Source organism: Cupressus sempervirens, chromosome 9, assembly GCF_028749045.1.
Source record: "Cupressus sempervirens isolate cs-2001-9-10 chromosome 9, ASM2874904v1, whole genome shotgun sequence".
NCBI classification, from domain to species: Eukaryota; Viridiplantae; Streptophyta; class Pinopsida; order Cupressales; family Cupressaceae; genus Cupressus; species Cupressus sempervirens.
The window spans coordinates 44,003,508-44,031,156 of NC_143126.1; the positions used below are offsets into that span (position 1 = coordinate 44,003,508).

Here is a 27,649-nt window from a genome sequence, read left to right on the forward strand (position 1 = left end):
CAGATTGAAGATAGATTTACGACTATTGTTTTGTCACTATGGAAAGATGCAAGATCTTTTGTCCTAGTGAGATAGTGGTAGCATGCCCCACATCCCAGTGGGCCACTTCCTTTTGTGGCTTGTAAGGATGTCAAAGGAGATGACAAGTGTTCCTATTTAAGTGGTCATACTGCAACTGAACCAAGTTCTTGAAATATTCAACCAGCACCATTGATCAGATCTAAGATCAATGGAAATCATTATGTTACTAATGGAAACTGCATGATCAATACTCATAGTGACATAATGACAGCATGCCATGTATTCCAAGTGTTCCTTTCTTCTTTGCATTCAGTGGAGTTATCAGACGAAGTAACAACTATCAAAATTTTATTCATTACCTCTTAAGGTGGGCCAGTTTCTTGATGTACCCTTGTCCATCATTGATTTTGAAATGATCAATGGTTGTCATTTTTTGACTATGAAAAGTTTCTAGATATTTAGTCATAGCAACATAACAATAGTTTGACATTTGGAGGTGGTAGGACCAACCCATGTGGGGAGTTTTCAAAAGTTTTCTTCCATAGATGAAGTTCTAGCTATCAAGTTCCTATTCACTACAAATATAACACAGAGAGAAAGGGGTATTTTGCAATGGTTATCAAATCTTCCATGACCAACGACTGTCATTTTGTTTCTATGGAAAGTTGCACAATGAATATACATAGTGAGATAGAAATGGTGCAAAACATGTCCCAAGAGGCCCATCATAGTTCATAAGGTATTTTATTTCCTCCACTGTCAAATTGAAAACAAATTGATAGTCATCATTATGTCACTAATGAAAAACTACTAGATCTTTAGTTATAGCAATATAACAATAGGTTGACATGTGTCACTATGGGCCTGGGTGGTAAAGCCATAATAGAGGAAGTAAATTAAATGTCACCACATGGCATGCTCTAGGAAGGTTGAAAAGTCAGAAAGAAATGGTAACCTTAATTCAAAGAAAAGGTGGAAAATTCATGCCTATAGGTAGTTAATGGTCAATATAAAGCTACAAAGATAGACAAAAAGACAAAATATTCAAATAGAATTGGGCCATGTGGCAAGACTAGATAGTCAAATCCAATTGACTTGCTACTTTATCTAATTTGGCATGTGGAGAACAAAGAAAAATAGCTCTTTAATGGCAAATTTGATCTTCTTTATCATCTACAACCACTTACAAATGTTCACTATGCTTGGTAAATGTAAAGGGACACTCCATCACTTCCTAGTTTTCCATCTACTCGATTAAAACATTAATGGTCACCATTTCTATCTTCTCATGGCTATTTTTTGGTGAATGATATGATTTTCTTGCATCTAGATGTGTACCATGATAAGCTCTTTCCAAGATTTGTAGTGATTATTCTTTGTAACCTTAATGTTAGTTGTTGAGCTTTGCCTTAGAGTAGAAGATATCTGAGTTATGCTTGAACTATAAAAGAAAATTTTGTAACTCTTCTTAGGGTTGAGGTTTTTCTAATTCATTAGTATTTCATTTCATGCTCTACTGCTATAAATTTCCTTTCATTTATGTATGAATGTATCCTCTATCTTACCTCATTCCCCCATTAATATAAATGCAAAACCTCCTTTTCTTTTTTGATGTTTTATCTTCTATCCTTCAATTCACATAACATTATCTATTCTGCCTCAAATGTTATAAAGTGAAGTTCCTTCCTTGTAGCATTTCATTTGGTTTTTGATCTATTTGTGGTTGTTAGATTGAAACAAAGGCTGAATTAGTGTATCTTGGGAATATGTTGATGGATAGTGCATTATTAGGCATAAATAAGGTTGAACAAACTATTTTGGTATATCATGCCCTTTAGACTAGATTAGGTAGTTTATTTCATGCATCTCTTCTCCCTTTTCCTCTCAAAGAGTAATTAGGTGCACCCTAATAATAAGGAAGCTAGCCTTCTTTGGGGACTCAATCACATAGTTTAAGTCCCACAACTTGGAGATTGTTTCCATGTTTCACAAGGTTTCCTTTAGGTTAAAACTTTAGGCAATGGAGCAAGATTTTTTTACAATAATTCTCTCTCATTGAACTTCTAAAAATGCACAACTAGATTCCTTTGAACAACATACTATCCTAGATCATGAAATCCAACCACTTTGTCCTGTCAAGTGTAACAACATCTAGACAAGCCTTCCACACTTCACCAAAATCTAGATCATTTTGATATAAAGTACTAATTTTTTGGAACTCAACCACCTCTATCTGAATTTTTATCAACAAAATTTATCTTCTACTAAAAGAATCTACAACTCTATTAGACTTTCTACTCTTGTGTTTCAAAATAAATGTATAACTCTGAAAAAACTCAACCCATTTTACTTGTCTTTGGTTCAATTTTCCTTGACTATTCAAATATTACAAAGCTTGATGATCAGTATACAAAAAAAAATTCTTAGGAAGAAGATAGTATCTCCACTTCTTCAATTCTTGAACTATAGCATAAAATTCCTTATCATAAATAGAATATTTTCTTTTTGCACCATTCAACTTCTCACTAAAATAAGCAACAGGTCTACCTTCTTCACTCAAAATAGCTCATATTTTAGTACCACTAGAATCATACTCTACTTGAAACACATTGCTAAAATAGGTTGCTCGGTAACCTTTTTGTCCAAACAAATTAAAACTCTTATTTGCTCCTATAGTCCACTTAAATTCTTTCCAATCTCCTCTCATTGTTTCAGTCAAGGGTCTACAAAGACTACTAAAACCTCTTATGAACCTTCCATAAAAACTAGCTAGTCCATGAAAAGATCTTATGTCTATCACACTCTTTGAAGTAGGCCATTGAAGGATAGCCTTCACTATCTCTAGGTCCATTTTTAGACCTTCTGTTGAGACTACAAATAATAAGTACACCAACTCCTTCTTTACAAAACTACACTTCTTCAAGTTTATCAGTAACTTTTCCTCCCTCAGCTTATAAAATATGTTATAGTATGAATCAAATGCTCCTTTAATCTTTTACTAAAGATCAAAATATCATCTAAGTAAGCAATGACAAACTTACCTAGAAACTCCTTTAGTACCACATTCATGAGCCACATGAAAGTTTTCAGTGCATTGGTTAGCCCAAAAGGCATGACTAACCACTCATATAGTTCTTCTTTTGTCATGAAAGTAGTCTTCCACTCATCACCTTCTTTGATGTGAATCTGATGGTACCCACTCTTAAAATCTATCTTTGTGAAATACTTATCTACACTCAAGCAGTCCATAATATCATCCATCCTTGGGAATGTAAATCTATACTTAATTATGATCTTGTTGATAGCACAAGATTCTATGCACATCCTCCATTATGCATTCTTCTCTGGTGCTAATACTATTGGTACAACACTTGGACTTAGAGTCTCTCAAATCAACCCCTTCTGCAACAACTCATGTACTTGTTTGGTCAACTCTTCACTTTCTGCTAGTGTCATTTTGCGTGTTGCTTTTTTTGGTAAACTAGCTCTTGGAACCAAATCCATCTAATGAATAATCTTCCTCATTTAAGGTAATCCATTAGTAACATTATTTGATGCAATATTAGAAAAATTTCCCAACATATCTGCAACATGTTCTAGCAGCACTATATACCTTTTCTTCTTTCTCCTTCAATGGCTTCAACTTATGATTCACTCCATCCTTGGTCAAAGTGTAGGTATTTGCTTGCCCATCATGTATGGCATGTTTTTCAAACTACCATATCCTACCCAACAACATATGACATCTATCTATAGGTATGATATCAAAAAGTACCTCATCTTGGTAGCTTCCAATCTTGAACTTTACTGAGCAGTTCTCATTGACCATGACCTTGTGGTCATCTTGAACCCAAGAAATATAGTATGGATGTAAGTGTTTCTATCTCTTTAGTTTCAACTATGTGACCATCATTTATGACACTAGATTATTAGTACTTCCACCATGAATGATCACATCACAACACTTATCTTCACATCAGCACCTTGTTTGAAATAAGCTCCTTTGATTAGGTCCATTCTCACCACTTAGAAGGACTTTTCTTTAGCATATTTAGAATGTGATGATCTAGCATCTTCATCAACATGTGCAACTCTGACCTAGCCTCTTGTTCTTTGATCTAGCCTTCCTTAGTGCTAGGAACATTCAAATTATCTACGCCCTTCTTCTCTGCAGTGAAAACATTTCCTATAGAAGTCTCCTCTTCTAGATCATGGAAATGATTGGAATTATTTCCCCTCTAGTTCTGATTGCTACTTCTAGCCTCATCCTTGTTCTTTTGATCATCATTATAGCCACCATAAGATTGTCCACCAGATCTTCCACTACAACCTCTTCAACTATTCTTGTTGTCAAACTTCTTTCTCAGTTTCTCCTTAACTCTTACCTAAAACTAGTATGCCTCCTCAATACTATTCATACAAACTACACTCAACTCATCTTGAATACTTGACCTTAACCCATTAAGATAATGAGCCACTTTCTCTTTATTAGCTTCTACATGGTGGGATTCTAATGAAAACTCAATAGATCTATTTGGTTTACTCTTGAATAGATTTTCTTACTTGCTTCAATCCTTTCATTTTCTTCAATGGGTCAAGCTCATAATCCATAGGAATGAATTGTTGCTTCAATTTAGCTATCATCTGATCCTATCTAGCGATTTTGTCTTTTTTCTTTCTATTTCACTCATGCTAAACCTCTTACCACTAGATCTTTGCATGTTCCTTCAATTTTTCCTTCGCAAACTTGACCCCACTAGTATCCTCAATATCTTCATACTCAAAGTACTCCTCTAGTTCATTGATCCAATAGATCAACTCCTCTAGGTTAAGATTTTCCAAAAATATGGGAACCTCAAACTTAGGTATTTTCCCTATCTTGGAGATGGCCTTAAAAAGCCTCTCTTCCTCTAGGTTTAGAACTCCCTCTACTTTGACATTTTCTTATACTTCATCTTTGTCCTCACTTTCATCTCTTATGAAAAGATTTGTTGGTCTAAGATGGTTTTGACATTTGAGTGTCAACACACTTAACCACTTTCTACATTGAAGTTGAGTACACTATGTATGCTAAGCCATACTGTGTGTCTTTCCAAATTTCTAATAGGTGTCGAGTGACTTTAGGTGTTGTATAAGAGTTGAGTGATATATAGGTGCCAAGTCATAGTTGATGCCGAGAAAACTAGGATGCTTCATGTGCTGAGTAAGCCAGAACTATACATGTGTCAAGCAAGATAGCATGTAATAGGTCTTGAGCAAACTAGGAGAGTATATGTGTCAAGCACCAGTAGTCCAATATGTGTTGAGTAACAAAAAATTAGCATATGAGTTTGTGCCCTCACAAACTTAGATGTAAACTATTTTTGGAGCCAACATAGAAGGATTTCGAAGGAAGACAAGGATAAGACCTAATCTTTTGCATTTCCTATGTGATCAGCATGCGACCAATTAGAAAAGTGGAGAAGGCATGCAACCAATAATAAAAATGCAAGGAATAACCAGGAACTTAAGATTCAATATGGATCATAGATCCACACCTAACCCTACGTCTTCACAATCTTTAAAAGGATGATAAAGAACAATGTACAGGTAAACTATAGTAAAATTTAGAGTGAAGTGTGAAAAACTTAGAGGAATAGAGAAGTAGTCACATATCCAGTTGATCATAATAGTACAAGGGACAAGGGACATGATCAAATATCAGATCTTAGAGGATCAAGACCAGAAGGAGCAAATCAAGTGCCTCAAATCAGAAATTTAAGATTGTAAGTAGTCAAAAGTTTCTAATACTTTCTAGCCATTGTATTAGATAGTGAAAATCCCATGTTGATAGGTTAGATTAATAGCTATTTTGTAGATCTTTTGAAGATGTGATGAAATCCTTTAATAGGGTGACACTTCATGTAAAGTGTTTGTAAATCCTCTAACTAGATCTATATTGACACATTGTAAAGCCTTTAACAGGGCAGGCCTTTCACGGGGCAGACCATCAGGAGTGGTCAAACAATCATTGTTGTAGTAATTTTTGTGGGTATCATCCCCACCCTAGTTTTACCTTCTTATTCCTGGAGGTTTTTTGGGTTACCAAATCTAGTGTTATGTGTGTTATGTGCATGTGTTTATTTTATGTTTACTTAATATGTTTAAATGCATACATCTCATTTTTAGTTATTTGATTTGAAGCATTAGAAAAGGTTAAAAGTGGGATACTTCCGATCCACACCCCCCCCCCCCCCCCCTCTTAGAAGTACTCTTCCCATTTTGAAAATTCCAACAATTGGTATCAGAGAACTGGTTCTCACAAGGAGAAGCCTAATAGCTTAGAGAAAAGGTCTGAAGATGGAAGTCTTCAAACTTGGGAAGATCATAGACAATCAAGTGATTGATGTGCACCTCGCTCTACACAAATTGGAAGAAGCCAGAGAAGAATTTAGAAAATTCTTAAAAAGAAGGAAGGATATAACCATAGCTGAAAATGACATATACTACAAGGAGATTGATACCACACAAGTATTTTCCAATGGAGATTCCAAGGAATTTGATGCAGCAATAGCAAAACTAATGGAAAAAAATAGAGCACAAGTTGAAGAAATCAGAATACTCAAGATTGAACAAGAGTCACAAGCCATAATGCTTTGTGAAGTGACTACAAAAAAGAAGAGAGCCATTGAAGACAAGGCCATGATAGAAGATGACAAGAGAAATCTTACCAATAGACTGGAGGAGAAGACAATTGAGTTTGAAAGGATCTCAAACATGCAACTAGACACCTTAAGCTAGATGATGAATGCTCATCATGAGCTAAACATGAAGGACATTGAGATTTCCACCTTGAGAATACAAAATGAGAAATTGCAAAATGAATTGAAAAGAGAAAAGGAGTTAGCAAAAAGTTTCAACAAAACCAATGAGGCTATTAAGTACTTTGAGCAACTACTGAAATCACCAAGGGCTAGTAATGATACTTTAGGACTTGGTTACACTAGCACTGAACAAAGAGAATCATCCAAGACTGTAGAAGAAAGGAGTAAAAAAGGTAAGAACACTAAACCTACTTGTCATTTATGTGGTAAAAAGGGACATACCTCTAATGTATGTAGGAGCAAGAACATGGCCTTTATATACAGGCACTCCTAGTGTACTCTTAATCATGGCATATTGAATACATTGTCATTCTGATCATACTCTCTCTCTCTCTTTGGTCTACTGTGTGCTTGTGTTTGAGTTTGGGTGAATTTTTCCCTTAAAAAAATTCTTACATGGTATCAGATTAAGTTGGAGATTTTCTCATCACATAGCTAATTCGAGACCATGCTTACTTCAACACCTCAGTCCAAATTTGGAGTACTACAGAAATTGGGAGTGTCTAGAGCTAGATCTGACCTTGCCATTGTGTCTAGAACATTGAACTGGTGAAAATTGACTATAAACTTGGCTACCTTGGCCCAAAGTCAATTGTGAGGCAAAAAAATTTTGCAAATCAAAACTCGCAAGCCCCGATTTGCTATTTGGGTATGGTCATTTTTTGCAAATTCAATTGATTTATTTTAGATCTATAATTTAATTGTTTCTCTGCTATTTATTTTCCATTTCATTATTTGCAAAAATTTGGAGAAAATTTTTTTAGCAGACCCAGGCAGTGACACCTTGGATCTGTTATTTGGAGCATATTGTGCATTCGCAGGGCTTCAACAGACATTGGGTGCAAAGACCATACCATCATAGTAGCAGGAATCTTATCAAAATATTCTAGATAACTTTTTAATTATATTGGCCAGCCAACCCAACCCACCTGGCCCCTCCATATAACACTGCAAAGTCACACCCAACGACTTGCGGCCTCACTCCAACATTTGGCAAGCAGTTTGTTTAAACACTATGCAGGTCTATTTTTATACACCCGAAGGTGCAAACAAAAAATTTATGTGGGATTAAAATCCCAAAATCACCACATAATCTCTGGCAAACTTCAAAACTTGGTAGTTTTTATAATTTTGATGCTCGTGATCACCAAATTCGGCATCGTAAGCAACTCTGTAGTAGTCGTATTAAAATACTGGTCGTAGGCAAGCATATTCCAATGAACAACATATTCTCTATAGCCCATAGCACACTTCTTAGTGGCACACAATCTTTTTTGGCCACTATTTTTGTGGTTTCTCAGTGAACGTCAGTGCAGATTTAATTTTTCTTGGCATGCTATTTTCCACATCCCGCTTGTGGATAGTTTGCAATGAAAGACACGCAGACCTATGTAAAGCTGCCACATGGTGCTTTAACTATAGACCCCACAACCTACGACAACACATGGATAGATAGCCACATCTATTTTTTGACATGCAGGCATATTTTTCCATGCAAGTCACCAGTGCACAGTCACCTAGTGCTATAGCAGATATGACATGTCAGTACACATTGACAACCAGTCTCCAGTAACTCTAAAGAAGCTTGGGATAAACTTGAATAGTTGTATGGTAAGGTGGATGAAGAAAAGGGATTTTAGATTGAGGATGATCTACTTCTCTTGGATCCTAAGAATTATGATAGAATTTAGTATTACATCATTAAAGTCAATGAGTATAGGGCACTTCTCAAAGATTATGGAAATCCCATGAAGGATGATAGGTTGATTCATCATATCCTAAAGAGGCTACCTTCTTAGTACACCAACTTTGTTTTGAGTTTTAATACTCATAGGTTGACCATGGTATTTTCTTACTAGAAGCCTTAATTTTATGGATTTGTAGACATGTTGATTGTTGAACAATCTCACTTGGTGGATTTTGGACTTTTCAAGTCATCTAAGACCAAAGCCTTGGTGGCTAGTGATGATCACAAATCAAGTCAAGGGGGGGAAAGCAACAGCAACAAGAAGTAGTGGAAGTAGAAAATACCATTTGAGACATAACAATCCTCCTCTCAATAAGGCAATTATTATTTAAACAAGAAGGGAAGTAATGAAAAGAAGGACAAAATTTTTTGTGCATACTACAAAAAGCCAAATCATGATGAGCATCATTGCAAGACAAAAAGAATCAATGAGTTAGAAAATCTACTCAAGAAGAACAAGATTCAAGTGCCAAGTACTTCCAAGGATTCTACTCCAACCTCTTCAAAAGGTAAAGGTCAAGCACTTATGGCAAACACAAATTCTTCTTTGGAATAGATACTTGACTCAGGTGCCTCTTACCACATGGGTTCTTCAAAAGAAGACTTTTCTTAATTGAAGCAATCAAAGGTACCACACATCTTCATGGGAGATGATACTAAGATGGAAGTTGAAGGGAAAGGACATGTGGAAATGAAAATGGGGAATTTAAGGATGTTCTCTACATTCCAAATCTTAGCTCCAATCTCCTATCAGTTTACCAAATAACTCACCCTGGAGATGGTCATAAGTTTGAGTTTCTTCCAGATTCAGTGATGGCATGCAAAGTCTCAAAGATGATTCATTGGTAGCGGTGTGGAAAGTCAATGATGACAAGAGGCTTTATTCCTTCTCCCACTTTGTGCCTAAGGGTCCTTCTCAAGCCTTGTTAACTCACTCTACTTCAAACATCAACTTATGGCATGATCAGTTTGGTCACCTTGACTTCGGCTCTCTTCAGAAACTTTTCTCAAAACACATGGTCAAAGGTCTACCTAATATCAACTTTTCTGAGAGAGAGTGTTCATCTTGCTCATTGGATATGAATCTCAAGGAGAAGTATGATAAAGGGAAGTCTTCTCGAGCTCTAGTTGTTCTTCAGCTAGTTCACATGGTATTAGCAGGACCCTTTGCAGTGACTTCAGTCAGCCAAGGCTACTACATACTCACATTTGTTGATGAATTTTCAAGATTCACTTGGGTCTTCTTCCTTCATCATTAGAATAAATTGGTTCATAAGCTTCAATATTTCAAGACTCATGTTGAACACAAGTCAAGGAAAGCCATCAAGGTACTAAGGGTGGACAATGAGAAAAAATATGTTGACAGAAGACTTAAGAACTTTTGCAGAATTAAGGGGATTGATCTTCAGAACTCACCAGCATTTAGTCTGCACAAGATAGATGTTGCAGCTATGAGGATTAGGACTCTCAAGACCATGGAAAGTTGCATGATTAAGGCCAAGTCTCTTGACCCTACATTAAAAGTTGAATCCATTAGTAGTGCTACTCACATACTTAACAGGTCTCCTCATCCAACCTTAGATGGAAAGACTCCTTTTGAGGCATGGTGCGATAGAAAACCAATTGTGAGTCACCTTAGAGTCTTCGGTAGTCTAGCATGGGCAAACCTTTCTTCTAGGAGTTGCAAGGCACCGGCACCTAGGCCTTGTATCTTCATTGATTATGAAGACAATGTGAAGGCTTATAGACTTATGGATCTAGAGACTCATGAGATCTTTGTGGAGAAGGATGTTCATTTTGAGGAGAGTTCACCCAACTTATCCTCTATTCCTCTCCACACATCATACATAGTGGAAATTGATAGTGACACCAGCGATAGTGCTTCAACAGGTTCAGACATGTGGGGTTCTATCAATACTTGCAGTGAGAGGTCACATCAGTCCAGTCCACATGCTTATATTGCTACACTGAAAGGTCCAACACAGCATGGTACATCTTATCTTCCACCTCTAGTTGAGCATTAGTATAGGGATACTTGAGTAGGTCTATGGGCCACCATACATCTTTAGGAGTGTACCTTTGGCATTGTTTCTTCCTAAGGGGAGGAACACCTTTCTGCATTCTTGGACCAGCTTCTTCATCAGAGTAGCTTTCACTTATTGGCATTCTTTTTTTGGGGGGGGAGCCTGTTCTGTCTCTCTTCCTTCTCTCATTCTCTTATGTATATACTAGATGTATTTCATAATGGGGGGGTCTTGATTACTCCATCCATACATGCATCTCTTTTTATCACTCTTTTTGGGGGAGGGCTTTTCCCATGAGGTTTTCCCTCTTTCTTCGCTTTCTAAGAGATTGCATTTTCATTATGTACATGGGTACCTAAAATGGCTTAGTAGTCAGTACCCATTCTACATATTCATCCTAGTTTTGTAAGCTTAAGGGCATTCCCCTAATTTTCACTTAAGGGGGGGTTTTGGTGTAAATAAGTATTTACTTATTACACTTAATTAAGTTTACTTAAGTTTATGTATTGTTTAATTATTTTGCATTATTTTATTTGTGAGACACTTTGGAGTTTGTGCACTCTTGTGTGTTGTCATGATGACATCATAGGGGTCCACACCTCTTTTAAGCACATGCTTTCTACAACACAGGAATTTTCTACACACATATGACACTTTTTCATTCTTATCTACTCATCTAAAATGTTGGATAAGGTGCTTAGTTGTCTTATCTTCTGGTTGTTTCTAGAGACATTCTAGGTGCTTCCTGAGAGGCCTTTATATATAGGCACTCCTAGTGTACTCTTAATCATGGCATATTGAATACATTGTCATTCGGATCATAATCTTTCTCTTTGGTCTATTGTGTGCTCATGTTTGAGTTCATAGTTCCTGGATGAATTTTTCCCTTAAGAAAATTCTTACAACAAGTTTCCCAACCCTAGATCAGCCTAAGACCCTTCATAGTGATTCCAAAGAAATCATTGAAAGAAATACTGGAGCCAAATGGAATAAGAGGGGTATGACTATTGATATTGTTGCTGATCCTCTTCTAGATTTTTCTGTGAGAATAATATCCCACAAATTTTACCAATCCAACAGATTGAATAGTGTGCCATGTATAGCTGTGGATGTAGCCTATAAATGGGTAAAGAAAGCTCATACCTATGATCTATTAGAGCTAATGTTGCAACAAATTAATGAAAAACTAGGAGCAATAAGGAGATCAAAAGGTTCTCAATGCAAATTTGGTTTAGTTCTTATGTGTATATTCTTTTATGTTATGGAAGAGTTTCCTTCTATAGGAAAGGTAAATTGGAACCCCAACAAAACTGCAATTACACAAATCAATGAGTTCATTGATCAAATTGGTGACAATTTTGAGGCACAAATGACAAGTTACTTTGAAGATTTTAAGAAATCCATGAAGAAAACAGTTAGAATACCAGTTTCCCTAGTTGAAAAACACATCAATGACATATGCTTTTTGGTTGACATTGACAACACCTACATCCAAGTAGCAATACCAAGAGTAAGATGGCTAAGGCCATTTGGATATGAGCTTGATATAGATGAAGCCTTAGCAACAATCACAACATTACTTGTAGAAGAGATAGACAAGAAGGCTCCTCACTTTGGAACATATGATGTTGTCAAATCAAAGGTTGAGATAGACTTAAAGACAACTTCTATTATCAAGAAGAAAGATAAAATAGTAAAGAAGATAAAGAAAAAATTTGGAGCAAGCATTGAAGGAGAAGTAGATGGTGAAGAAGAAGAAGAAGTAGAATGAGAAAGTGAAGAAGAAGAAGAGCAAAGGCAAGACCCAATAGAGTTTACCGAAGGTTTTAGAGAAGACAAGGAGGAAGGTGTCAAGGAAGAAGAAGCCAAGGAAGTACCTACACCTACTGAGAAAAAGAAGAGAAAGGCTACAACTTAGCCTCCAGCTTAGCCCAAACCCAAGAAGGTCACTACGCCAACTCAAGATAAGCCAGCTCCAGCAACAAGGGCTACTACAAGTGCATCCACACAAAATGCCAAGGAACAATCAAAAGATAGGAAGAAGGCTAGTGAATAGCCTATTGAAGAGCCAAAAAAAGAAGAAAGTATGTGGCACAAATAGTTATAGATGATGAAGAGAGAATAGAGTCAGAGGACCACAGCCAATTTAGAGTGGTAAGTCATCCTCCGAAGTCTACTATTGATAAACTTTGTGAAAATATTAGGAATGTAGATTTAAATGATTTAAAGACTCTTGATTTTAATAAGCTCAATAGAGAAAAGAAAAATAAAATAGAGGAATCTATGTATGACATGATGGCAGAATTCAAAAACACACCTCTAGAATTTGACAATACCATGCCCAAGGAACTATATGAGATAGTTGAGAATAAATGGCATTATTGTCTAAAAATGGATAGGGAGATCAAAAAATCTACCCTAGCTCAATTAAATTCTAACATGAAAAAAGGGAAAATAAAAAAGGCTAATAAGAAACATGGTGGTAAATTTGCACCTAAGTATAGAGCCTTTAGCATCCTTCAAAACAAGATTGAGGATGTAGTGAATAAATCCACACAATTGTGGAAAACAATTTATAAGATAACTGACAATGAGGAAGAAGAAACAAATAAGGTAGAGACTAGTGCCAAAGAAAAGATAGAGGAAAAGAAAGTAGAAGAGAAGAAAGTGGAGGGAGAGAAGCAAGAGGAAACCACAACAAAATAATATGAATAAAAGAAGAAAAAGGAGGAAGATAAGAAAGAAAAAGGTGAGGAGGAAGAAACACAAAAAGGACAAGATATGGCAATAGCTGAATAGAAAAAGTAGCAAGAGGAACAGAGTGTGAAAGACACACAAATGCCACCTCCTAGCCCTCCTCATATAACCATCACACCTATAGATACAATAACTATTAAGGATGTTCCTAACAATTCATCTCAAAACATCAATCCCCTAACTGTAGAGGATCTCTCCAAGATCCTTCACCAATCCACCTTATAGGCATAGTTATACACAAGCCCTATATTGATGAGTGTTGATGAAATATAGAAGGCAGTAGCAAAACCACAAAGAGAAAAGGTGAAACCAAAGTAAATACCTTTCACTTATAAAACTACTAGCACTAAAACTTTGATGCTTCCACCACCTCCAGGAGTAGGTAATACAATATAGAAGCCAAGTGTAGAGGAAGGAAAATCTGATGAGAAGGAAGATACGTCAAAAGAAAAGGAGCAAGCTACCATATGAACATTGGTAGAACTACCAAAGACTGGAACTCCAACAAAGACCCTTTAGAAGCTGAGCACTAAAGCCATTCCTTTACAAATTTCAACTCCAAGCTCGAGTTCAACCAGACAACAAGGGTACTTCACTATAGAGACCCTAAATTAGATGAAGATATTATAATACCCTCCTATGATTCCAAGACCATCACAATGGCACAAATCAATGAAATGCAAAATTCATTAGATAGAAGGATGAGGCAAGAGATACTCAGGAAAGAGTTCAAACACAACCAAGCATTACATGAGATTAAGGACATCTTTATGGATGTCTTCAACTTGTAATCACCAAATGAAGCAAAACTAATAATAGAGGAACTATCAGATATAGTTGACCAGGTGACCAATGAAAACTAGGATACTAATGCTAAACTCATGGAATGGTTAGACAGAAAATTTCAAGGGAAATCAAATGAAAAGATATCAAGTGGTATAGCACTTGAACAGGTTGAGTTGGCCAAGAAAATAAACAAGGTCAAAGTTGTACTAGAGAACATTTTCTCATTGTATAGAAAATTGTGTGATTTTTCCAACTTCACACATGAAACAAGTCAAAGAATAATGAGCTTGGAAAGAAATTTGAAAATTTTTAGCATACAATTGCCAAAGGATCTAGCTCAAAGTGAGAAGTATTCTACACAATTGCTTAACACTCAAAGGGAGTTAGCTATACTCACAGTAGAGGAAGCCAATATAAAGGCTAAATTAATGCAAATTCAATCCTCTATCACCCCACATTTGGAAGTCCTCCACAAGGAACAAGTCTATGCAAAAACTATTTTAAAGAAAGATCCAAATCTTTCTACACTTGATAGACTTGTACACCTTGCTGTAGAGACTACCATCCAGCAAAAGTCCCTTGACATTTCTTTGGAAAATTTGGATGCAGCTCTGAAAACAATAATGGAGGTAAATAGTAATTTTTTGGCTAAGTATGGTATTACTCCTTAGAACCCTTTGACATAAGTGTCAAAAGGGGGAGATTTATGTTTTAGGGGAGATATAAGGGACATATAAATTTTGATTATATTCTTTCATTTATTTTGAGAATAAGAAGGAAAGTTTGTAGATAGCCAAAAGGGGGAGATAAGTAATAAGACAAAGTGAGGGGGAGATACAAAATTTTGACAACCATATGAAAGATAGCTCTATTCCATATAATATTTGATACAAAATGTAGGAATTTTATAGCTCTAATAGATCAGATATAGAACATAGGTACATAATATAGGAATAGGGTAGAAGACAAAGATGTCAAGGCACAATCAGCTCAAGGGGAGTAACAAGGTATTTTGAACAAATTTTGAAATTTTGAACATATGCAGAATAGATTGGATACGGTACTCATAAGGATACATTAGTAATGTTCAGTTAATTGTTTTTGACACTCATGTCAAAGGGGGAGATTGTTGGGCTTAGATGGTTTTGACATTTGAGTGTCAACACACAACCACTTTCTACATTGAAGCCGAGTACACTATGTATGTCAAGCCACAGTGTGTGTTGAGCCAAATTTCCAATAGGTGCTAAGTGACTTTAGGTGCCAAGCATTATATACGTGTCAAGTGATAAATAGGTGTCAAGTCATAGTTAATGACAAGCAAACTAGGATGCTTTACATGTTGAGTAAGATAGAACTATAGATGTGTCAAGCAAGATAGAATGTAATAGGTTTCGAGAAAACCAGGAGAGTATATGTGTCAAGCACTAGTAGTCCACTATGTGTTGAGTACCATAGAATTAGCATATGATTTTGTGCCCTCACAAACTCAGATGTAAACCATTTTTAGAGTCGACATAGAAGGATTTCAAAGGAAGACAAGGATAAGATTGAATCTTTTGAATTTCCTATGCAATCAACATGAAACCAATTAGAAAAATGGAGAAGGCATACAAGAAATAAGAAAAATGAAAGGAATAAGCGAGAACTTAAGATTCAATATCAATCGTAGATCCATACCTAACCCTAAGTCTTCACAATCTTTAAAAGGAGGACAAAACCCCCATTGTATGTGAGTGGAAGAGAATAGTGTATGGGTAAACTATAGTAAAATTCAAAGTGAAGTTTGAAAAACTTAGAGGAACAGAGTAGCAATTACATATCTAGTTTATCAGAATAGTACAAGGGACAAGGGACATGATCAAATATCAGATCTCAAAGGATCAAGACTAGAAGGAGTAGATCAAGTGCCTAAAATTGGAAATTTAAGATTGCAAGCAATTAGGTCAAAGGTTTCTAATACTTTCTAGCCATTGTATTAGATAATGAAAATCCTATGTTGATAGGTTAGCTTAATAGCTATTTTGTAGATCCTTTGAAGAGGTGACTAAATCCTTTATAGGTGACACTTCATGTAAAGTGTTTGTAAATCCTCTAACAAGGTCGCTATTGATACAGTGTAAAGCATTTAACAAGGTAGGGCTTTCATAGGTAAAACCATCAAAAGTGGTCAAACAATAATTGTTGTAGTTATTTTTGTGGGTATCATCCCCACCCTAGTTTTACCTTCTTATTCTTGGAGGGTTTCTAGGTTACAAAATCTGGTGTTGTTTGTGTTATGTGCATGTGTTTATTTTATGTTTACTTAATATGTGTGCATGCATACATCTCATTTTTAGTCATTTGATTTAAAGCATTAGAAAGGTTAAAAGTGAGATAATTCTAATTCACCCCCCCCCTCTCTCAGAAGTACTCTTCCGATTTTGAGCATTCCAACAAGATTTATTCTTCTATGTATTTTTTCTTCCAATGCTTTCATTTGTCTTTGGAGGGCTCTAAAACTCTTAGGTGTAAAACCTATAGCCCTTTCACCATAGTCTCTTCATGGAGGCATTTTCACACTTCCACTAAAATCCTAGTGCAAACTGCCTCACAATTGGTAATCTATCTACACACTCAACCCAAACCATGGTCTTGGTGTGAATTGCCTCATAGTAGGTGATCTATCCACACACTCAAGAACTCTAGCTCTTATACCACTTAATGAAGGGTACTCCATTTGATATCATAAACACATAACAAAAACAAAGAAACAACAACAAATGCACGAATAAAATATGGACTTTTTATTTTCATCATAAATGTAGAATTAAAAAATTCACAAGTATAATATGCTAAACCACATGAGTGCCTTCTTTATAGTAATCTACAATATAATGTTGTGAACTATCACCCAGAGTTGTCCTAGACAATGTTTGGGTCTTTCTTAAATAGGAAATTTTATTCCACCTAGAGGTTCTAGATGCTCAATCTTAATGCCTAAGGCTAACAAACCCTAACAATACATATAGAATTAGATAAATACGTCTTTAACAAATTATTTTAGAAATTTTGGGTAGCCCAACTTTGGAAGGCCATAACTCTCGAATTGTTGCTCTGGTTAGCTACTATAACCACTTTTTAGAAATGTCAACTCGTAATCTACAAGCTTGAAATTGCACAAGTGCCCTTTTGTCAATTTTTTGGACCTCATCCAAGCACTCTAAAGCCTCCAACAGTGAGCTTGAAGATTTTTCTCCTAAATTTTCCACCAAATTCCCACAATAACTTCTTTGATACTTAAGCTAGAGCAATGAGATTTTGATGGTAGGCTTATAATTTTGAAATGAACTTTCATGTAGAAAATGAGAACATTCCAAGCTCCTATGACAAACTTACTAAAAATAGAAAGTTCCTAGAAATAGAAAACCCCCTGTCTTCTAGTCCTTATTAAAATAGAAAAGAATGAAAATATAAATATTTTTGGGTGATGCAAGATTTCTCTTACACCTAGGATGCTCCTGCATTAAAGGGGTACTCCCTATAATAAGATAAACACATAATGTCACATCTCACCCTAGAACCTTTTCTTTTCTTGCTTATGTGGCCATGTTGACCTGGTCAAATGAATTAGATTAAATAAAAGATCAATGAAAGTTAACATTTTAGATTTCTAAATTGAAATGATTTATTCATGATGGATATGTATAAGTTAAATGCATTCGATGATGATGTTATTTGATGTAATCATGATGTCATGCTTATAGTTCTGATTCAGTTAATGTTATACTTAATGATGATGTAATTAAGTTGCTAATAATGATCATTACTAACTCCTTGCTATAATTGTGAGTGTTTGAGTGGATGTAGGGATTGTTACAATGGAAGTATCGTTGAGGTAGAGAAGGCTAGCCTCCTAGAAGGGGATGTGTCAAATGACTGTATGAACACACACATGTCACTTAGGATACATATGTTTGTTTATCTTTATGCTGCATTATTGATGTTAACTTTGAAATATTGGAAATGAATTTAGAAATAATAATTGATTTAATGTGTAAATAGAAAAGAAATATAATAACTTACTGAAGGATGAGTTTTGTTTAATTATTAATTTTGAATATATTAGAAATTCTCCAATCTTGGGTAATGTATATAGGACCTTATAGAGCATGTTTTATTATTTGTTCCTTAATGACTCTAACACTATATGTATATTGGAATAAATTTTTAAAAGGGGTGTTCTTTTTTAAAAATACATTGGTAAAAATTAAATAGGAGTATATTATTCTTGTTGGCATCATGCAAAAACATGTGATATTTTCATTATTTAATGTTGGGAGTGGTGGTTAGGTTAGTTACATGCCTTATTGAGGGGAAAGAGATATTTTTAAATAGGGTTGAAGAAAAAAAAACAAAAAGTTGAGGAGGTAAGAGGAAGCACACAACAGGAAAAAGAAGCAGTTACAGTAGGGACAGCACTCAAGGTAGAGGCAAGTGGAAGCACACACATAGCTACCGGTCTAAATTTCCAAGTTCCTTCTAGTATTACATTCCTCTATTTACATTTTTCTTATAATGGAGATTAAATTTCTTAATGAGTGATAGTTCTGTAAAATTGTATGCTCTATCTCCTAGTTGTGTTGGTACCAATAGACATTGAAGTAATAAATATGACTGGTCTGAGATTTCTTTTAGAAAAACCATAACCTTGTTTGAAATAAGTTAAGAAAAAAAAGAGTGTTTAAAATGTCTTGTGAAACCCTAATTGCTTAAGAGCATGATATGTGGTATGCTCAGTCTTTAAACTGTGTTATAACCATATTTGTTGAGTGTTAATACTATACTCATGAAATGTTATGCTGGAACCATATCTATAGAGTGTTAATGTTGTTACTCTTATACATTATTTTTGTGACTCCTAAATGCTAATATTGTTACCTTAGACATTATGTTGGAACTGTTGATGCTAAATGCTATGAATGTTATATGTTTTAGCTGAAGGTTGTGATTGTTTACAGTGTCTTGCTATTACCCTTACATGAATTGTTGATACTATTTAAAACTTCATGGTTGTACCTTATTAAAAAGTCTTGTGATACCCTTACTAAAATGTTTTGGTATTTCATGTTGTTCTTGATGTTGTGTTGTCATCACTATTGATGTAGCGTTAAAACATATTGTTGCTAACCTGGTAAATGTTAATTCTTTAAATGTCATGCCTATTAATTGAATGTTCGTTAATGTTATTATCTTCAAATCAATTTTACCTGTGAAGACCCCACCCTTACACTTTACTGTAGGTATAATTATAAAACATATTCCTATTTTAGGTCCCTGATCTAAGTTTAGGAAGATTGATATGGGTCTAGATTTACTGTTTAAGAGAGACTACATTGAAACTATATTTTTGTTACTGTAACAATGTTACCTTAAACTTGATGGTATTATATTGTTATGAGTTAAGGAAATTTGGAAATGGAGTTTTGTATTATTCATTCTTCTTAGAATAAAATTGTTATCCTTCAGTAGTTCAGTAGGTTAGATAATATGAATTTAAACTGTTGCTTTCATATACCTCATAACCATTTTATGACTCTGAGTTGTCATTGCACCAGTGCTTTTCTTATGATGTTTCAAACTATTATACCACCAATGTACCAAATTCTATTATAATTAGATTGGCAGCTCATTAACTGTAGGAGAGTGTATATTACGTTGTATCATCTATGGATTGAAGTATTTGTTTATTTAATTTTTTATTTTAAACTCTGAGATAAATGCTTGAAAAATGTAATCCAAGACATTTCAAACTGTAACTCTAAATCAGAAGTTTCCTAAACCATGGAGTTAGAGAAAATAAATGTCAAATGGACAATGATGCCTTAAACTTAGTGTTGGGATGAAAAATTACATGCTTCATTTTTAGTCCCATTTTAATTTTTTGAGAAATCAAGCCCCATAAATGCCCCTTTGATGAGATTGTACTCGTCTATTAGTATGAGGCCTACATGGTGTTCAATGTTTCTAACACCCTCCATTCAGCATGTCCACCTATTCTATGAAGATAAATCATCATTCTGAGCTGTTTGGCGAAGTCCTGTTTTGAGCTAGTTTCAAATTTGCATTTTACACCGTGTAAAATAGGGATAAGAAGCCCTATTTATGCCTTAATATCTTGCACCCAGAATTACATCATGACTTTCCACTTTGGGAGTGTCTATTATCCATACCCTAAAACCTATTTTTCATATTTCGATTCATTTTGAGTCCTTTTGACTAGGTTTTGAATCCCTCAAAGTTGGTCAGTTACTGTTTTCATGCTTTTGCAATTTGCACATAATTCTGGGAAGCCCTGTTTGATGAGTTATAACTTTTGACCAGTTGACCAAAATGAGAAAATTCCTTTTGCGTTGCATTGTAGACGTTAGAAACTTGTTATGTTTCAAGTTTTAGCTTATGATGAATCTGTTTGATCAATTTTCAAACGCAATTTTTATCTTTTCACTAGTTTCAGCATTTGCAGATTGATTGGAACCCCTGTTCGTGACATCATATCTCCTGATCCATGATTGGTAAGATCGAATGAATTGTACCCCTATGTTGTCTTCCAAAATTACTCCAAGTGTGTCAGTTTTCAATTCATGATGAATCCATTTGCACACTTTTCTAGGTCAATTTCATTCGCAAAAAATGTTTTCTATCAGTGTTTCCAGTTTGCAAAATCCAAGTAGCCTACTTTGACTGATTGCCATTTGCGCCCAGTTATTTTTCGTGAGCCTAAATCATAGATCCATAATTTCCTCATGATAGAGAATGAGTGCCCCAATTTTCATTTTCCCATGTGCTCATTCGCCCAATTTTTCGAGCCAATTCTGAGCCCAGTTTGTTGTTTTCTGACTTGTTTACTTGCAGGTAATTTTGAATAGGCAACTTTGATGGTGAATATCTTTTGACTAGGAATTTTTCATAAGATGAGATTCGACAGGGTACAAGAATGTAGAGCAAAGACTCAGTGTATTCAATTTCAAGGCATGATTATTGATTTGGTTAGATTTCAAAGCCAGTCAATGGACCTCCTAGCACATATTTGACAGTTGATTGAATATTGAAAAATGAGTTTTAAAAGTAGTTTTCAGTGGTCGAACTTGATTCTAATCAGCATCAGATGGTCAATGGATTAATTTTGAGTATCAGTTGTTTGAAAAAAAAAAAATTTAGTCAGACCCATTTCGGGGCCTGATTAAACGCTATTAGACTAATGTGATGATTGCTGGCAAGGTTGTTGTGTGTGGATATGGAGATGTTGGCAAGGGTTGTGTTGCAGCCATGATGGCTACTAGATCTAGAGTCATTGTCACAGAGATTGACCCAATTTGTGCTCTACAAGCCCTAATGGAAGGTATCCCTATTCTCACTCTAGAAGATGTGGTGAGCACTGTAGATATCTTTGTTACAAAAATAGGAAACAAGGATATTATTATGATGGATGACATGAGGAAGATGAAGAACAATGCCATTGTTTGCAACATTGGTCATTTTGACAATGAGATTGACATGCATGGTCTTGAAACCTTCCCTGGCATTAAGAAGATAATAATCAAGCCTCATACAAACCAATGGGTGTTCCCTGAAACAAACAACGGTATCATTATCCTTGCAGAGGGTCATCTCATGAACTTGGGTTGTGCCACTGGACACCCAAGTTTTTTCATGTCTTGCTCATTCACAAACTAGGTAATTGCACAACTAAAGCTTTGGAATGAAAGGAAAACAAGCAAGTATGAGAAGAAGGTATACGTGTTGCCCAAGCATCTGGATGAGAAAGTAATTGCACTACATTTTCCCAAGTTGGGTGCCAGACTTACAAACCTTTTTACCGATCAAGCTACTTACATTAATGTTCTCGTTGAGGGACCTTACAAGTCTGTCCACTACCGATACTAAGATAAGCATGATTATCTCATGGCTTGTTTGTGAAGAGCTAGTTAAATAAAGGAGAATGGAAGGAAACTGCCCACGCCACAAGAGCCAGCAAGACTCAATCCACGCTTGAGGAGTTCCTAAGTAGCTGAAACATGAAGTGAACTGCCAAACAATAAAGGGAAGCTATGAGTTTTAAATATGCCAAAGCAAACAAATTCCACCTAATACAAAAAGACAACAACCCACGACATTAAGAAGAAGAGCCTTCACACACCATGTAGAAGCGATAGAACATATTGAGTCCACGCAACAAACAAAAGATGTTCACTCCAACCAAAATGAAGGAAGCTTGCGTTAATGAGGCAGGGCAGTTTGAACAACAATCAACACACATAGAAAAGAGGAATTCACACTGACAAGTAGCAGCCCCACGCAAATGGAAAGAGGATAAACACGTCACATAAGATAAGAAGCGGCACATGAACTTGCAGAGCATAAAAGAAAAACCACCTCTGTTTGGAAGGGGACAAGGAAGTCTGAGATGCTATGAAACAAGCCTCCCGCCATTGTTAAAAGGAATGAACAAAAATCTTAGGCTGGATAAGAAAATGGAGCTCCCACAGTATTAAAGTGGAGGTAAAATCCCATACAAAGAACATAGAACACACACTGGAAAAGGCCATAGCGTAAGAAACATAGCCCATGCTTTGTTAGAACGAAGCCACCTATGAGACTTTCTCTAAAGCCCTCGCTTTCATAGTTAAACTTCTCATAAACATGTTGTGGGTGTTGGAGGAAATGAGGGTAGGTGGGCAGTGTTAGTATTGCTGAATGGTCTCATCTATGAGACGGTTATGAGAATAGAGGGAAAAAACTAGTAAAAGTGTTTTATCCCACATGCCCCATGGGTGGATATCTTCATGGTTTTAAATATAATTTCAAATAAAGCATATGGTGTCTTATTAGAAGCACTTTTTGTGAAGGCCAAGTGATGTGTGAGGTCCCACTAATAACGTCATCTGATAAACTATGTACAATTTTGAATGAACCAATGTGTGCGCTGATGTGGTGCCCAAATTGAAGATCGCTCCGAGATGACGACATGTGGTAGGATCAACCGTGCCTGCTTCCCCGCAAAAGGAAGTTGTGCCCAGGTTAAATAAACTAGAAATGTGAGAAGCTACCACATGGCAGTGGGTCCCACGGGCGTGATGATGTGGCACAGATGGCAAGTTCAGAGGCAATGCAAGGAGATGACGCCAGATGGCAGAGATCAACGGATGCTCGCTTCCCGGCAATAATAAGTTGTGCGAAAGATTAAAAATGCGAGAATACAAAATTTGGACATGTGGCACAGGTCTCAGTCGATGCTAATGTGGCAGTTTGGTGTCTGAATGAGTAGTGGTCGGCCAGTCAGAGGCTGCCACGTGGCAAAAAAGCCCGGTCAGACCTGTTTTGACCCAAGAGGCAATATAAAGGAAAAAATATTTTTTTTTGAGAATGTCACTTTTGTTGATATTTTCAAAAAAGGGATGCACGTGAATTTTAAATTCAAAATGGTTATTTTCTAAAGTTGATACTTTAGAAATTTTTAAAAATTTTGAAAATTAGGATGCAGACCTGAGCATTTCTAGCAGAGGGAGTCATTTTCAAATCGACTTTCAGGGGGTTTTCGGAAGGCAAAATAGGCAATGTATATATCCTCGGAATTGGGAGAAGATGAACTATCTGATTCTGCAGTTGGTTTTTGCACAGGAATCTGTCTATTTGAGTAGTATGAGGTTTTTTATCAGGTTCTTTTTCTACAACCGTATTCAGGTATGAAAGTTCAGAATTGATTTTTAACAAAGTAATGACTTGAATGGGTTAAAGAGATGGTGAAAATATAGTTGGGGTCACATTCACTCAGTAAAAATTGAAATTTCACTAGTATTTTCATGGGGCAATCAAATATTTTGATGATTCAAAGGTTTCATCATTTCAACGGAGAAATTTCTCAAATCAGTTACAGTAATGACAAAGCAAAATATCAAGTCAGAGGGAGATGGAAGAAAGAGGTTGTTCAGTTGCTAAGGGAAAGAATTCTGAAAGGAAACATGTCAGCTATATAATGAATCCAGGAATTCTTTCTTTGCTATATCTTTCTTTTCTTTCTCTTTTGTAGGTTGTTGGTTGGTTTTCTATTTCCAGTTCTTGGAGCTCTGCTCAGGCTATGAAAGCCACACACCCAGCATATCTTGTATGAACAGCATATGGATTTCATAGATAGTTCTGATACAATAGTGTGATCTTGTATCTTGTTTTATGCATTCCTAATGTACTTATTTCAAGGAGATAAATACAATGTGCAGAAGGTTTTGAATTTCAATATAATTTTGTCTCCTTTCTTGTTGAATTTGTAATTTTATATGTTCAAGAACAAAGAGCTTGAACCTATTTGCAATTGCCCAATTGTATGTTTGAGGTTTGCTTGCCTTTGACTCAAGGAGTCATATAATTACTTGTGGTTTCAGAAAAGGTTGTAGATTAATTAAGAAGGATGTGTGAAAATATGGGGTTATATTGGATATTGTTGTCTAATTCATAAGGTGAACAAACCAAACATGAATGTCTCAACATATGCCATATGTTGATTGATGTTTAAGGATGCATAATTCTGGAGTATAGGATTGCCCTAATGGATAAGGCACTGGTCATTTGTAGGATCATCAAGTTTTTTCTGCATATTGGACATGCTATCTTTTCTCAATATGAATCAATCATTTTCCCTTCATGTTGAAGTGGACATAAAATTTGAACCCTCACTCAGCCTATGAGATTCCTAGATCTTCATTTAGCTACTGTAGAATTACATTATTTTGTGAGTTATCAGGAGAAATAAGGGTTTTATCTGCTTCATAATAGATTCAGTGTATGCTTTGATAACTGGTACCATATAAAGAATCTATAGGTCTACCCGCCTAGGTTTTGCAGAGCCTGAAGAAGAAGAAGGGTCAAGCCTTAGAGTTGGCCTGGTGTCTAAATGGGCATATTGAAGATGGGAGTTAGCTGCCCCTAGAAGTGTTTTGTTCTCATCAAGGTAATTGAAAATCGGTAACATTTTCAAACACCAACAATTAGAATTAGCAAAAGACTTCCAAACTAAGATTTTGTTGTCTTCTTGTCTATTACTAGCATGCCTAGCCATATAAACACAGTTATATATATAGCTTAAGGCAACCATAATGAATATTTTTCTAAATGCTTATATGCATATGCAAATTCAGCAATTAAATAATAGTGAAATCTTAAGTATGGATGAATAAATGTGAACATGTGCTTAGTTTGGTTGAACTATACAAACACATAAGTCTGAAGTGTTTCATTCAGTAATTTCATGATTGGCTAATTATTGAGCTATAAATCTGATTTATTGGAACATTTGTTGTTAAAAGTGTATATCCCCTCATGTGTGGGTGTAATTTAGCAATTATGGGAAAGATAGGTGGATATCTTCATGTTTAGTTTCCTTATCTTCCAGTACTGTAGAATGGTTATGTGCTATTTTTGTTTCTTCTACAGGTAATTTTGGAATTGAAAAGTGCTTGGCCAAGCCATTTTTTTTTCCAAATATTACATCTTTTCATGGTTATACCTATTTGGTTTTCTTTTACTACATATGTTTAGATGTGTAGTTATTTTATTTCCTAGCTACATTCCATGTTTAGACTACTTAGCACATGGTTGCAATGTAGAAATGTTACACGGTCGCACCAGATACATCTAACCCATCTTGTTCTAGGAAGCTAGGTTTCTCATGCCAAGGTTGGTGAATTCTTTGTGTCAAGAAGAATCTCGGGGGATTACTTCACTCTGTGGTTGGCAAGGTTAAAGTGCTTGGGCCACACTTCCATCTTAGGAAGCAGGTGGGAGATGACCTATAGCTTTAGAGACTAGATTTATGGAAGAATGCATTGGAAGTCATCTCAGTTTGATTGCCTTGCTCATCATTTGAGATGTACTTATTTTACAACATTGTAACTCATGTTATGAATAGTTATAAAGCTAATGCTCAAAATGTAATGTAAAGAAAATGTTGTATGTTTGATCAGCAAATTGTTAATCATATGTACTATTCAAATGTTGTATGTTCATCAACAAATTTTAAAAAGTTATGCAACTGTTGAATTGTTATCAGTTGGTTCAGCAAATTTTTATTGATGAATTTCATGACATGGTTGTATGTAAAAGAATTGATGATGATCATTTTAATGATGTATTATTAATCTTTTGTAATGAATAGTTTGACTTTTCCACTTTTATGTTATTGGTTCATTTCCACATTTTTTGGTTGATAATGATGTGGCATAGTTAGTCTAGAATTGGCTCTTTACATATGGTATCAGAGCATGGTTTAAATCTAGGCTTTTGGGGTTCTAAGCTAATTGTACCTATGCCTGGCAGGTGTTGAATTATTACCATGGCCACAAGATCTAAATGGAAAGTTGGGTCTAGAATTAGTGCACGAGCTGAGGAACCTAATGAGAGGTTGGCTTAGATAATGGCACCATTGACTCAATAGGGAGCTTTGTTACAACAACAAAGTTAGCGGATGGACAACCTAGAGCAAGGGGCTTGAGGTAGACAAGCCAAAGAAGAGGCAAGGAAGCGTGAGGAAGATCAATGATCTAAAGCTCTAAGTAAGCAAGAAGAGGAGTTAAGAAAAAAAATGTGAGGATGAGCAAATGGATGAAGCTCTTAGGAAGTTTGAGATAGAGAAAAAATTAGAAGCTGACCATCAAAGTGCTCTCCTTAATTCTGACAGAATTCAGATAGCTGCTGATTTGAGAAAAGATCTCAAAAAGGTGACTCCACCCACATTCCATGGAAGAGCTTCTGGGGAAGATGAAAAGGCATGGATTGCTAGCATGGAGAAGTACTTTATAGTGCAAAACTACATTGGGAAATCTAGAGCAGTTTGGGCCACCTATTAGCTAATGGGTGAAGCAACCACCTGGTGGGAGAATGTCATGGCTGAAAAGAAATTCCAACATGGAGAGGTAACTTGGGAAGAATTATTGTAGTTTTTTCGCAAATGATGGTTACCTCAGCTTTATTATGATAGGAAAACAATAGATTTCTATAAGTTAGTGCAAGGGAACATGAATTTTACACAATATCATGAGAGATTTTGCCATTTGGTTAAATATGTTCCATAGGATCAGCATGATGAACTTTTTAGAACTCGAAAGTTTGTAATGGGCTTGTGACCTAAAATTTATAGTGAAGTTGAGATGCAGGAGCCTGAGACCGTGCACATTGTATTGCATAAGGCCCTTAAGTAGGAGTAGAGATTAAAGGATGCTTCATCATATAAATCTTCCAACCAAAACTATAAGAGGAAGTTTCAAGATAACAGGTCATATCAAGATAACAAAGGATATCGAGATGATGGGTCAAAAGGAATGGAAAGAAACAACAAATTAGAAACATGAAAGATAAAGGACACGAGAATTTTGACAAGAATAAGGAAAATTGGAACAGCAATTAGAATTCTAGGAATGGTG

General features: G+C 35.7%; 1 pseudogene; it reads left to right on the plus strand.

Annotated features, from left to right (window-relative positions):
• Positions 1 to 22,124, plus strand: part of LOC149537535 (adenosylhomocysteinase 2-like) — a 45,212-nt pseudogene extending 23,088 nt beyond the window's left edge.
• The last annotated feature ends 5,525 nt before the right edge of the window (positions 22,125 to 27,649 follow it).